General features: G+C 32.2%; 1 protein-coding gene across 4 annotated transcripts in view; it reads right to left on the minus strand.

The window, feature by feature from the left end:
* LOC101901484 (nipped-B protein) overlaps positions 1-12,731 on the minus strand; it is a 436,426-nt gene that overhangs the window by 40,384 nt on the left and 383,311 nt on the right. The window lies entirely within an intron of this gene.

A 12,731-nucleotide genomic window follows, 5' to 3' on the forward strand; every position in this document is an offset into this window, starting at 1 on the left:
AAAAGGGAAATGTTAATAGATTTACATACATATATTTTTGTAATGTTGATACATACTTCTTATTCAAATCCACTTTGTATATAATTTATTTTTTTGTAAACTCAATTTGGGAAAACTTGTGTGTTGTCGGCAACAAAATCTCTAACGACTAATTTAGCAGCATTTTTCGAATTAGAACGCGTATTGTGGTACGAAAATTGTAACAGAATTTTATACAGAATTGTAATTTCTCGCATACGACACACAAAATACCAATTAGTCGTTACGACGCGTCAACTTGCAATTTTCGATACGACTACGCCAGCCATAATAAGGGTGATTAAGTCAAATGAGGGCAGTAGTAATTCAGACAACCTCTTAAAAATTGGAGAAATTGAAATACCCATTCGATATAAAAAGGACGATATAGAATATTACTTTGAAGAAAAGGGTCTGCATCGAGTCCCGTTACTTGTTGAACAAAAAAAATGGACTGATATATAACAACTTAAAAAAGCTGTAAATTCGGAACGAATTTGGCAATTTTCAAAAAAAAAATTAAATCCGTTAAAAATTCCGAATGTAGCTGTTATATTTGGGTCTATACGATGACGTGAACTTCATTTTGTTCGGAAGCTAGAGTGATTTCCACAGACGGACGTACATCGCTAAATCGACATAGAATTTTATGCTGATCAAAAATATATATAATTTGTGGGGTCTAAATGTATATTTCGAGGTGTTACAAACTGAATGACAACCTTAAGAACATTTAAGCGAAGAAGAAAACGGAGAACTTATACCGATTATAAAAAATATAAAGATATATTTTACTCAGTAGAAAGTGATCTTACATTTACAAACGCCGTTAAATACCAAATATGGACCATGAATAACATACCCAATGCAACAAAAACATACCAATACCCGCATGTGCATAAAACCGAGGTAAAGAAACAAATAGATGATATGTTAAAAAAGGAATAATAAGACCCAGACACGCACTTTACTCAGCGCCGGTTTGGAAAAGATGGATGCCAGTGGCAAACCTAAATTGAGACTCGTTATAGATTACAGAAAAATCAACGAAGTAACAATAGATGACAAATACCCAATAGCAAACACTGATGAAATTTTGGAAAAACTTGGACGCTGCCTAACTCGCAAATACAACGCTTTAAATCTTCAATGCTGCATGTTTTCTGTATAAAGTGGGGAATCACGCATTAATAAAACTCAAAAAAAGTTAAACACGTGCCTCAACAGCATTCTTTTTATTTTTTGTCTCTTATAAACTAAAGGAAAAAATACTCCGCTAAATTTGAGAAAATTGGTAATTATACATTACAAAAACGGAACAAAGTATAAAGAAATTGCTGAAATGTTAAATATAAAACAAAACACGATTGGTGATGTCGTCAGAAGGTACAAAAATGAGGGGAGAATTGAGTTTAAGAAACAAACTGGCCAGTCCAAAAAACTAACCGAGATGGAAGAACGCAATATTGTCAGGAAAATAAAAGTAAATCCGCGACTTAGTGCTCCTACAATTGTGGCCGAGGTTAAAACGGAATTAAAAAATCAATTTCTGAGTCAACTGTACGCCGCATAATAAAAAGAGAAGGGTACAATGGTCGAGTGGCTCGAAAAACACCCTTTGTGAATTTGGTCAATAGAAGAAATCGCCTCAATTTTGGGAAGGAACATATTCAGAAGGATGTATCTTGGTGGGATGATGTAATTTTCCTTGATGAAAGCAAATTTAACATATTTGGAAGTGATGGGAAGACTATGGTTTGGCATAAGCCGAATGAGGAACTGAAAGGGAAAAATATCACTCCAACAGTAAAGCACGGAGGGGGAAGTGTCATGGTGTGGGGATGCATATCGGCAAAAGGAGTGGGAAACCTTGTTTTCATCGATGATATAATGAATAAGGAGTCTTACTTAACAATTTTGAAAGACAATTTGAAGCAATCTGCTGAAAGAATGGGTATTTTGTCTACATTTAAATTAAACCAATACAATGATCCTAAGCATAAAGCCCACGTGGTCCGTGAATGGTTATTATACAGATGCCCAAAGTTATAAATACGCCATCACAATCACCCGACATGAATCCGATTGAAAAATTGTGGGATAATTTGGATCGGCGTGTTCGTTAGAAGCCAGTTTCTTCGAAAAATGATCTTAAAGAGGCTTCAAGAAGGATGGAATAAAATTGGAGTTGATTATTTACAAAAATGCATTAAGAATATGCCAAATCACCTTTCAGACGTGATTAGAAATAAGGGCTATCCTACAAGATATTAGTTTTTAATTTTTATGAAGTTTTTTTAATAAGCAGATGAATTAATTTAGTTTTTTATTTATGTTTTTTTTTTGTATTTTATTTAATAGCAATGAATGTGAATTAATTTAATTTTGATCTCTTAATAATATATATATATTAATATAATATATATATATATATATATATATATATATATATATATATATATATATATATATATATATATATATATATATATATATATATATATATATATATATATATATATATATATAATATTAACAAAAATAAAAAGTTAGATTTTTTTATAATTTTAAAAGGATATTTTTACTTAAAACAAAATAAACAAAAAACCGAATATTATCGGTGTTAATGCGCCGAAATTGCGCTCCGATAAAGGGGGGGGGGGGGGGGATAAAAATAGAAATAAAACACAATCGCTTTAGTTTCTTATGAAAATAATTATGTGGATCCTTTATTGATATTATAATCAATCAATTTATTGATATATCATCACCAAGACAGACTCAAGTAAGGTGGAAGCTTTAGCGCCAATTCGTTGAAATCTAACATTGACATATCAATATTGCAATAAGAAGTAGTAAACAGATTTCAACGAATGTACAATACGATAAGTGTTGCAACAAACTGCACCACGATTCCATTTCAAATAAATGGAGACAATTCTTACTTAAACATTAGCCGGCCACCTTACAGCATCCTGGGATGGTGTAACAATATAAATTAATTCGATAAAAAGTATAAAGTCTGGGTACAGTGCAACATGTGAGAAGTTTCGAAAGTAAACGATAAGCAAATTGATAGTTCAAAGTCACTAAAAACCAGTTATGGATTCGGACTTGTGCAAAACTTTTTAAGTTCAAAACAAAACCCACAGTTATGGGCTATTTTCACGATACAATAACGACATCCGCAGTTACGGATTTTAGTTCCACGAAATTCGCAGTTACGGATTTCAAACGAAAACCGAGTCTGTGAAATCCGCAGTAACGGAGTACATTTGTGGCCACTTTACAATACTAGACTTCAACTTCAAAAAATGTTTTGTGTATATATTTACCACGACGAAATGCTTTACGTAGTTTCAAGTGGGCGATTTTGTCGATACGGAAGTGGTCCAGTTACAATCCAACCAAAGACTGTATTTTGAGCAAGCAGAGAACCAGACGAAAAGCGGAAGCTCTGATCTTTAATAATTCTAGGGTACAAGTCTACTCCTATCAAAATATCAACTGGACTCGATTTAAACATTTGTGGGTCTGCTAATACAACATTAGATAGTCGATTTCTAAGTTGAACGTGACAGCATGCGAGGGTAGATATCCTGAAATTGAGTTCAGCACGTTCGCTGAAGTTTTCAGGGACAATGAATGGTCTAGGCTACTTCTGATTTCAATATTACAAACATTCTTTGATGTAGCCGCAAGTGAACAATTAACACCCGAAATGGTGGATTTGGACGAACAAATAGGAAGCTTAAGTTTCTTTTGAAGTCGCTCTGTGGCGAAAGAGGACTCAGAGGCCGGATCTATCAACGCCCTAGCAGAATACGAACCACCTTGATGAACAACTTTCACCATGAAAAGAATTATGTGGATCCTTTGTAATTACACACGAACGTGTAATGTTTACAATGTTGAGCACAAACACTCAATCGATAGCAAAGACGGAATCACCAAGACAGACTCAAGTAAGGTGGAAGCTTTAGCGCCAATTCGTTGAAATCTAACATTGACATATCAATGTTGCAATAAGAAGTAGTAAACAGATTTCAACGAATGTACAATACGATAAGTGTTGCAACAAACTGCACCACGATTCCATTTCAAATAAATGGAGACAATTCTTACTTAAACAAATGACATTCACTGTACATGAAACGGTTATTCCAAAAACAGCATTTAGCGTGGAAGGCGGAAACTACGGAAATTTTTACTTATGTCATTTGAACTGAAAACAGCTCCAGCCGTCTTCCAACGACTAATGAATGCGACCTAATTAATACATTTTGTGCATTAATTCAAAACCAAATTTTAAGTTTCTTTAAAAATATTAAATAATTGAATAATTATTATGATTTCAAATGTTGTAGATCAAACTCAAACAAAATAAACAAAAAAACACAAAAGCTTCTTTGCATCTTGCCGACTCTTCCAATCGAAATGTTATTTTTTGTGACACAACTTCTTCTCCATTTCTTTTAAAAGTCGGTCTGCGGTTCTGCACAAAACACCTTGGCTCAAATCAACCTAAGAGCCATTCCCGGCACAGTGCTGGAAGCTGCCGCTAGCCACAAGTGATAGTCTAGCTGCTAACTTTAGAGTAGGTGGTACCGCCGTTGACATATGGCCAGTAAAATGCAGTTCTAACAAAATATATTTAAAAGTTTCCTTTGAAACACGAAAGCATTGTTTAAACCTTCAATGTGAAGAAAAACTATAACAGCAGTTGTGGTTTATTAAAAACTAGCTGGCCCGGCCAGCCCGTAGTTTTTGTCTATTATGCATAGTTGTCAAAGCATAATTATTCACAGATATGACTGTTATAAGTGTTCACGTACTGGTTGATTAATTTTTAGTAAAATGAGCAGTAATTTGGAATTTACTGTATTTTGTACACCTCATAATTGAGGGTTGAATGATTTAAGAATAGCCAAAGTTAATTACTTTTTAAAACCCATTAGTACCTCATCTTGTGCACTAGAGTCCTCATAAGTCCCCCTAACCATATCGATCTGTTTGTCCGCCAAAAGGTGGACTTGAGGGGGTACTATTTCATGGAAAAAATTCTAAGAATTGTAAATATGTTGAAATTTTTGTGTAGATTTTCACCCCCAAATACATATTTTTAGCCAACTACTTTGAAATATGGTAAAATCAGGAGGTACCTTTATATGGGCACTACTGCGAAACATCGACCTACATTGAAAACATTCTTCACCCCTTATAATCCAAGATTACAAATAGAGGCCAAATCAAAAATATAGCAGAACAACATAGCATGTCAAACTGAAAAAAAATCAAGTGATTTAAATAAGTAAAAATATTTATTAGCTTCTTTAAAAACACACAACTACAATTTTCACTTAAAACTACTCAAACTTCTAACTTCTAACAAACATAAAGAACTGCACAAAAACAAAATCACAGTTACAAAAACCAAAGAAACACTTCAACAAGTGATGGACGAGAACGATTTTTCTCTTCTCATGGAGAGCGAAAATCATTTACATAAAACACACAACAACAATAACAAAACAAGACACGTCAGGAAATACGAAGCACTGTTACAAAAACAAGGCGAAAAACTCAACATTAAACACAACAATGAGTGGCTTTCGAACAACACGAGCACAGTCATACCTGAAGATATTCAGTGGCTACTTTCGTTGGGACCAAAATATGCGTTACCAACAACAAAAGCATCATTCCCTTTATTAAATGTAATAGCAGAGAGCGAGGAGTACGTGCAAACTTTAATCAATAAGGAAGATCAAGAAAACGGGAGAATAAAACTAGTCTCTCTGATTGACGACCACTTACAACGGACAAAACTGAGTATAAGAGATAAAATAATAATTGACACAGTGGGTAGAACAAAACAATTTTTAAAACAAAACAAAGATATCTTAATTTTAAATGCCGATAAAGGGGGAAAGACTGTTGCTATGTATAAGAATGAATATGATACCAAAATGAAGAATATACTGCGGGACATGTGCATATATAGACGACTAAAACGGGATCCAACTTATAACCTACAAAATAAAAACAACAAATTGACGGAGAAATTACTAAAAATGAATATAATAAATGTTTTTGAAAAAAAAAAACAAATTGAGTACAAACACAGCAGTTGCGCCAAGAATTTACGGACTACCCAAAATCCATAAAGAAGGAAACCCACTTAGACCGATATGTTCATCAATAAACTCCCCAACATATGAGCTTTCCAAGTACATCGTGGATATTTTAAAACATTTGACAAAGGATTCTAGTTATAATATCAAAGACGCGCTGGATCTAAAAGACAGAATTAAAGAAGTAAAACTTGAAGAGGACGAAATCTTATTATCATTTGACGTTGTATCGCTATTTCCCAGCATACCTATACATTTAGCTTTGAAGACAATAACAGAAAAATGGGACATTATTAAAACACATACACAAATTCCGAAGGACCTCTTCATAGAAATACTGACTCTTTGTATAAAAGAATCAAGATATTTTATGTATGATGACAAGGTGTATGAACAGAAAAAAGGACTTCCTATGGGATCTCCGGCGTCACCGATTATTGCGGATATCGTAATGGAGGAGTTATTGGACGCTACAATGGGAAAAATGATGACAAAGCCAAAAATATTGATTAAATATGTTGACGACCTATTTTGCATTGTAAAGAAAACGGAAATTGACAATACTTTAAATGTTTTAAACTCCTATGATAGAAATGTGCAATTTACCCACGAAAGCGAAGAACAAGGAAAGCTAGCATACTTGGACGCCCTTATAATTAGACAAGGCAATGAACTGATCCTTGATTGGTATCAAAAACCGACAGCTTCAGGACGACTTATCAACTATTATTCAAAACATCCAAGACGAATAAAAATAAATACAGCCGTAAATTTTATTAAAAGGGTACATAGCATAAGCGACGAAAGATTTCAACAAAAAAACGAACAGCGAATACGTAATATCCTTCAAAACAACGACTTCCCGAATAACACTATTGACGATCTTATAAAAGGCGCAAAAAACAATAACAAAATCAAAACGAGGGATTCAATGGAAAAATTATACAAGCCAGTTACATATATATCTGGACTTTCGGAGCGATTCTGCAACTCCAACATTTATAATAAGGACAAGTATCAATTAGCCTTTAAATCGAAGAATAACGTCAACTCTTTATTTAGCAAAACAAAATCGAAAATAAAAAAAGAAGATAAGTGCAATGTAGTATATAAGATAAAATGTGCAGGGGACGAAACTAACATATGCCAGAAGGTATATGTTGGTACAACAAAAAGCAAACTTAAGACTAGACTATCTGGACATAAGTTAGATCAAAAAACGGACAAACCACTAGAACAAAAGACGGCGCTTGCGGCACATTGCACGATGACTGGCCATAAACCAAATTTTAAAGACGTTGAAATACTGACACAAGAAAATAATTATAAAAGACGTTTTACTCTAGAAATGTTAAATATTATAAACATACCAACAGATGTTAGAATGAACTATAAAACTGATACTGACCACTGTGCACACATTTATAGGAACTTAGTTCAAAAGCATAGACAGACAAAAATTTAGTTTAGTATAGACAAGACTGTTGCTTTTCTCAATAAAAAGTAAAATTGTGTGTTATTATTGTTATCCCAATTGTTAATTGTTTTGTATCTTTGTAGTTTTTTCCCTGAAGATGACTGTCGAAGACAGTCGAAATATCGGAAAATAAAAATCAAAATTATAAAAATAAAACACTGATGTTTTTCAATTGACCTTAAGCCAAAATAAAGTTAATAAGAAATAAGTAAAAATAGTTTTATCCACCTCATTATTGAGGGCAGACTGATTTCAGAAAAGTCAAATATAATTACTATTTTACACCCATTACCGTAAGATGGAAATTAATTTTATTTGTCATTTAAATTTTAAGATGGAGACCCCATTAAGTCCATATTTTTCATCATAGTATAATTCAATGGCGATTCAACAAATACTTGCTACTTTCTTATATGTGTAATTTGTTCATATTTTCACAATTTATTTCATATAGATGTACATCCCAAATCTACGTTCCCAACCAATATTCTCTTGGGGGTTACAAATTCAATAGAATACAAAGTTGTGAAAGTGGACTTGGGGATACTCTAATGTGGGGACTTCACTTAAATAAATTCCTATGTGGCAATTATCTGCATAATGGTTCCTTACCCCAGGGTAGCCAAATCAATTGATGAATATGGTCAAGACCAATATGGGCCCTACTCCGAAAATTTTATGCGAAGAGGTTCTCTACCCCCCTTAGAGTTAAAAGGTAGATGTCAGTTAACATTGTATGTAGTGAAAAATTATTCTTTATTTTGTTCACAAAAAAATCTACTGAATTCAAAATGATAACACAAATTGAAAAAAAAAATTACAGCAACTTACAAAGTTTGTCAATAGAATGTACTATTATTTTAAAATTCAATTCCATTGAAATTTTTTTTTGTTCGATATTTTCCCGATTTTTGCAATGAGATCTCTTTTTCTTGATTTTTTAGCGATTTTGAAAAAGTAATTATCTTTTAACTTTGGTGTGACCGCGTTAAATTATTTCGATATCATCTATTCCGTTCCGCCACCACCGCCAAATCAAGTCAATTAAATAAATTGGTATTAATATTCGAATTCAAATATAAAATATAAAAAACACTACAAATGTACATTAGAAAAAAGTAAGTCAAAATAGAAAAAAATCTGGCAAAATAAAACATTACAATTGTACATTTCAAAAGTCAAAATGAAAATGTTAATATATCTCATTTTTACGTGATTTTTTTGGATATTATCCTTTTCGGACAGGAAACAATTCCGAATTTGTATGAATCGTTAAAATCAGTCCAGCGGTTCTTAAGTTATAAGCGTAGTAACTAACACAACTTTCTTTTATATATATAGAAGATGAGTGTACTTACATATTTTCAGGCAAAGATAAATGATTGCTTTTATCGCGGATTAAAATGCGACGATGACATAAAAAACACAATTTTTCATGCAAAATTTCACTTTTTCACCAATTATATAACAACATGTTTTGTTTATTCTTAAAGATGGCAAATTTGACATTTTGAAATGTAACAAAATCGATAAATTCGATACTAAATTACGATCGAATGAAATTATCCCAACAATAAATTCTAGTCGTAATTCATGTCGATACGATTCTGCATTCGATAGCGGATGCCCCAGAATTATAGTACTATAAAAAAGGAACTCCTTGCTATTGTATGGGCAACAACATATTTTAGACCGTATCTCTTTGGAAGAAGATTTTTGATCGAGACAGACCGTTAGTTTGGTTATTTTCTATAAAGGAGCCTAACTCTAAGTTAGTCAGATGGAGACTACGCTTACAAGAATATGATTACGACATTAAATATAAAAAGGTATTATGAACGGTTATGCAGACGCATTATCCAGAATAGAAATAAATTTCAACGAAACTGGAACCAGTTTTAAATGATGAACCAGTTTTTAAAGAAATGGAAAAGACTTTTGATAAGGCTTTGGGAGAACTAAAATTTTAAAATCATACGATGGAAAGTTCACCTTAAAGATATAACAGACGGAATGAGATGACAAAAATAGTAGAAAAAGACCATTTAAAAATAACCATAGAGGAATTAATGACAATTTTGCGGAACTAAAAACTGAAATTTATCACCCACAAGTTAGGAATAATAAAATTCATTAAAAATTTTAAAATATGTAACAAACAAAGTTACTGAAACACCTGATAAAACCGGAGAAATTCACGCAGACGTCTTCTATAGCTTACATAAAACTATATTTCTTACATTTTTAGACAAATTTTCAAAACATGCTCTAGCTATTAGGATAAAAGACAGATCAAAGATCAAATTTAAGAAAGCACTTTCACAATATCTCTTTACCGTTGAAAGTATAGAGAAATTGGTGATGGATAATGAACTAGGATTTAAAGCAATACCCCTTCGAGAGTTTTTAAGGGAGCAAGAAATGGAAATTCACTCTACCTCAAATAAAAACCATACTTCAAATGCAGACGTGGAAAGTCTCCACTATACTATCAAGGAACACATCCGAACTTTAAAACATGACCCTAACCGAGACACAGAAATGTTGAAGACAAAATTTATAAAATAATGATGTATAGCAAATTAATGCAGGATTTATTCGACAACTAATAAAAACCAATAGATTTTAAAAATGGTAAAATAAGTTAAGGTAAATACACGATGATTAAAGAAAAAATAATAAAGACCAAAGAAAATATCATAAATAAATTAAACGAAACCCGTGAGAATGTAGACATCCAAATAGGACCAGTCTATTTAAATGATAAACGTGGCGGAAAAAATCGAATTTCGAAAAGTAACCGTGACCGAAATAGACGCCGACCCTGAAGTAACAGATCGGAATCTGAAATACTATATATCTTACATAAAAAGAAAAATAAATTTCGAAACATCAACGAGAAATGGGCATCAACATAATTTAATTTCTAATATTATTTTTTAGATGAAATTACAAACAAATCTTTTGCTACTCATTTCAATTGTGAATATTATCCAATGCAACTAATGGAAATACAAGACCTAACAATTAACGAAAGATACATCCCATTAAAAACGGCAACATAACGATCATCGATCATTACCAAATAATATATCTCCTTATTAATCTAACGAAATACTATGATACTATCGAAATAATAGATAATAATATTAATTCACTACATGGCTCTAGAGGGTGAGATAAAAAAACTGCAATAATTTTATTGAATGAAAGAAAAAAAATGTCGAAAATAGCATCAAATTTTAGAATAAGTTTAGATTTGTTCGAATTGGACCATTGGCACGACTTATGGCCTTCAAACGGCCAAAGCTCTTTTGAGTCTATTTTTTTCCTGATGTGGTGTAAGTTTTTGCACTTCTTGGAATATCAATGGCTCATTTTTCAATATTTGCCGAATCGAATATTGCATTATGTTGTTATGTTCAGCTCACGAGCCATTTTTCGGTCACAGCGACGGGGGTTTCGATCAAGTCGCTTTTTTACTTTTCGAACTTTTTCTGCTGATTTTGCTTTTCTTTTCCGTCCACTTCCTTGACGTCGGTAATCACGGTAACGAGCAATGGTGCGAGACACAAAAGATTTATTCGCATTTAAATGCTGGAGTGCTCTAATGACAGCCACTTGTGGTTTTCCAGCCAAATATAAATGCTTGAATTCCATCACAGATAACTTTTTTTCTGGAAAATTCTCACCAAAATGCTTTTGTACGCTTGTAAACAATATAATGATCTGTCACTGGAATAATTTTAACAGCTGTCAGACGAGTGGCTTAGAAGTTGGTTGCTGCTTTTTCATCTCACCTTGTATTTTTGAGTTAACGCCGTTGCTTGATACAACTATAAATAATTTTAATATTTTGAAAATTAAATTAGTCAACTTAAACGAGGTTTAATAAATGGTTTTGGCAGTGTTGAATCTTATAACTGGAAATATGGACAGTGATGACGAGCAAGAAATCAGATCATATCTTACAAATCCAACGACAATTTCTAATTTAATCAAATGCAACAGCCAAGAGATAAATAGAATATTTAATATAGCTGCAATTAGCACTACAATCTCAATAATTATTATCTCGTTCCTATATTTTGTAAATGAAGGGCAATCATTTTTCAAATTTCGTCGGAGCCGATATTACCTCACCGCGTCCTAATTTAAATGGTAACTTTTCTTAAATGACATACACGCGTTACCTGTTTCTCATGCACTTGCTATTTTATTATTATTTTTTTTTTTTGTATGTGCTTACTTATTTAGCACACTTAGCTATTGAACCCAAAATTGTAACTTTAGCAATTTAGTTTCCAAGCTAAAGTATTAGGAAACATAATTTTGTGCAACATGCTTATGCAAGTAATCAATATTTTATGAAATACAATAATAAAAGTGCAAAAGAACAGAAACGCTTAACAAGTATTTTAATTCAATAAGTAAAAAAATGTATTTCAGTTAGTAAAAGAATATAACTCCAGAATTAAAGTAGTAAAGTACAGGAAAATACTTCTTGTTTTTTATCGACTATTTATACAATTTATACTAGAAGTAAAAAGATATATTTTAATAAAATTTTCATAGACATGTCATGTATCTATACAAGTTCTAACTCTTTTTTATTTTTCTTACTACCTGGTGTATTTTATAGGACTTGGGCGATAGGAAGAAAGGGAATAATTATTGTCCCTTCGAACAAGCAATAAAAAATCAATTTCGTAAACAGAATCATAAAACGTTCTACCAGCTCAAAAAATTACGACGATTTACGATTTATTTTACGATTTATCAATTTAAAAACAATCGTATTGCCACCGTGAATAGTTGTGAGATACAGCGTATTATAATCGATCTCCACACCCTGGTCTAGAGCCAGTTAATTATTTGTTGATTATTTATTTAAATCAGTTATATATATAAATATAAATTGTTGTTCGTTGGTAATGAAATCAGTTGAGAATGGGCTGGACCGATTTGCATTATTTTTGTACAAACGTTCGTCATACCCCGAATTAGGTTTTTAAAGAAAAAATATTGACCACGAAGCAACCTTTTTAGCTGTTTTGAGTCTATTTTCTTTCTGTTGTGGTGCAAGTTCTTTCACTCTTTGG

This window comes from Musca domestica, unplaced genomic scaffold (genome assembly GCF_030504385.1).
Source record: "Musca domestica strain aabys unplaced genomic scaffold, Musca_domestica.polishedcontigs.V.1.1 11, whole genome shotgun sequence".
NCBI lineage: Eukaryota > Metazoa > Arthropoda > Insecta > Diptera > Muscidae > Musca > Musca domestica.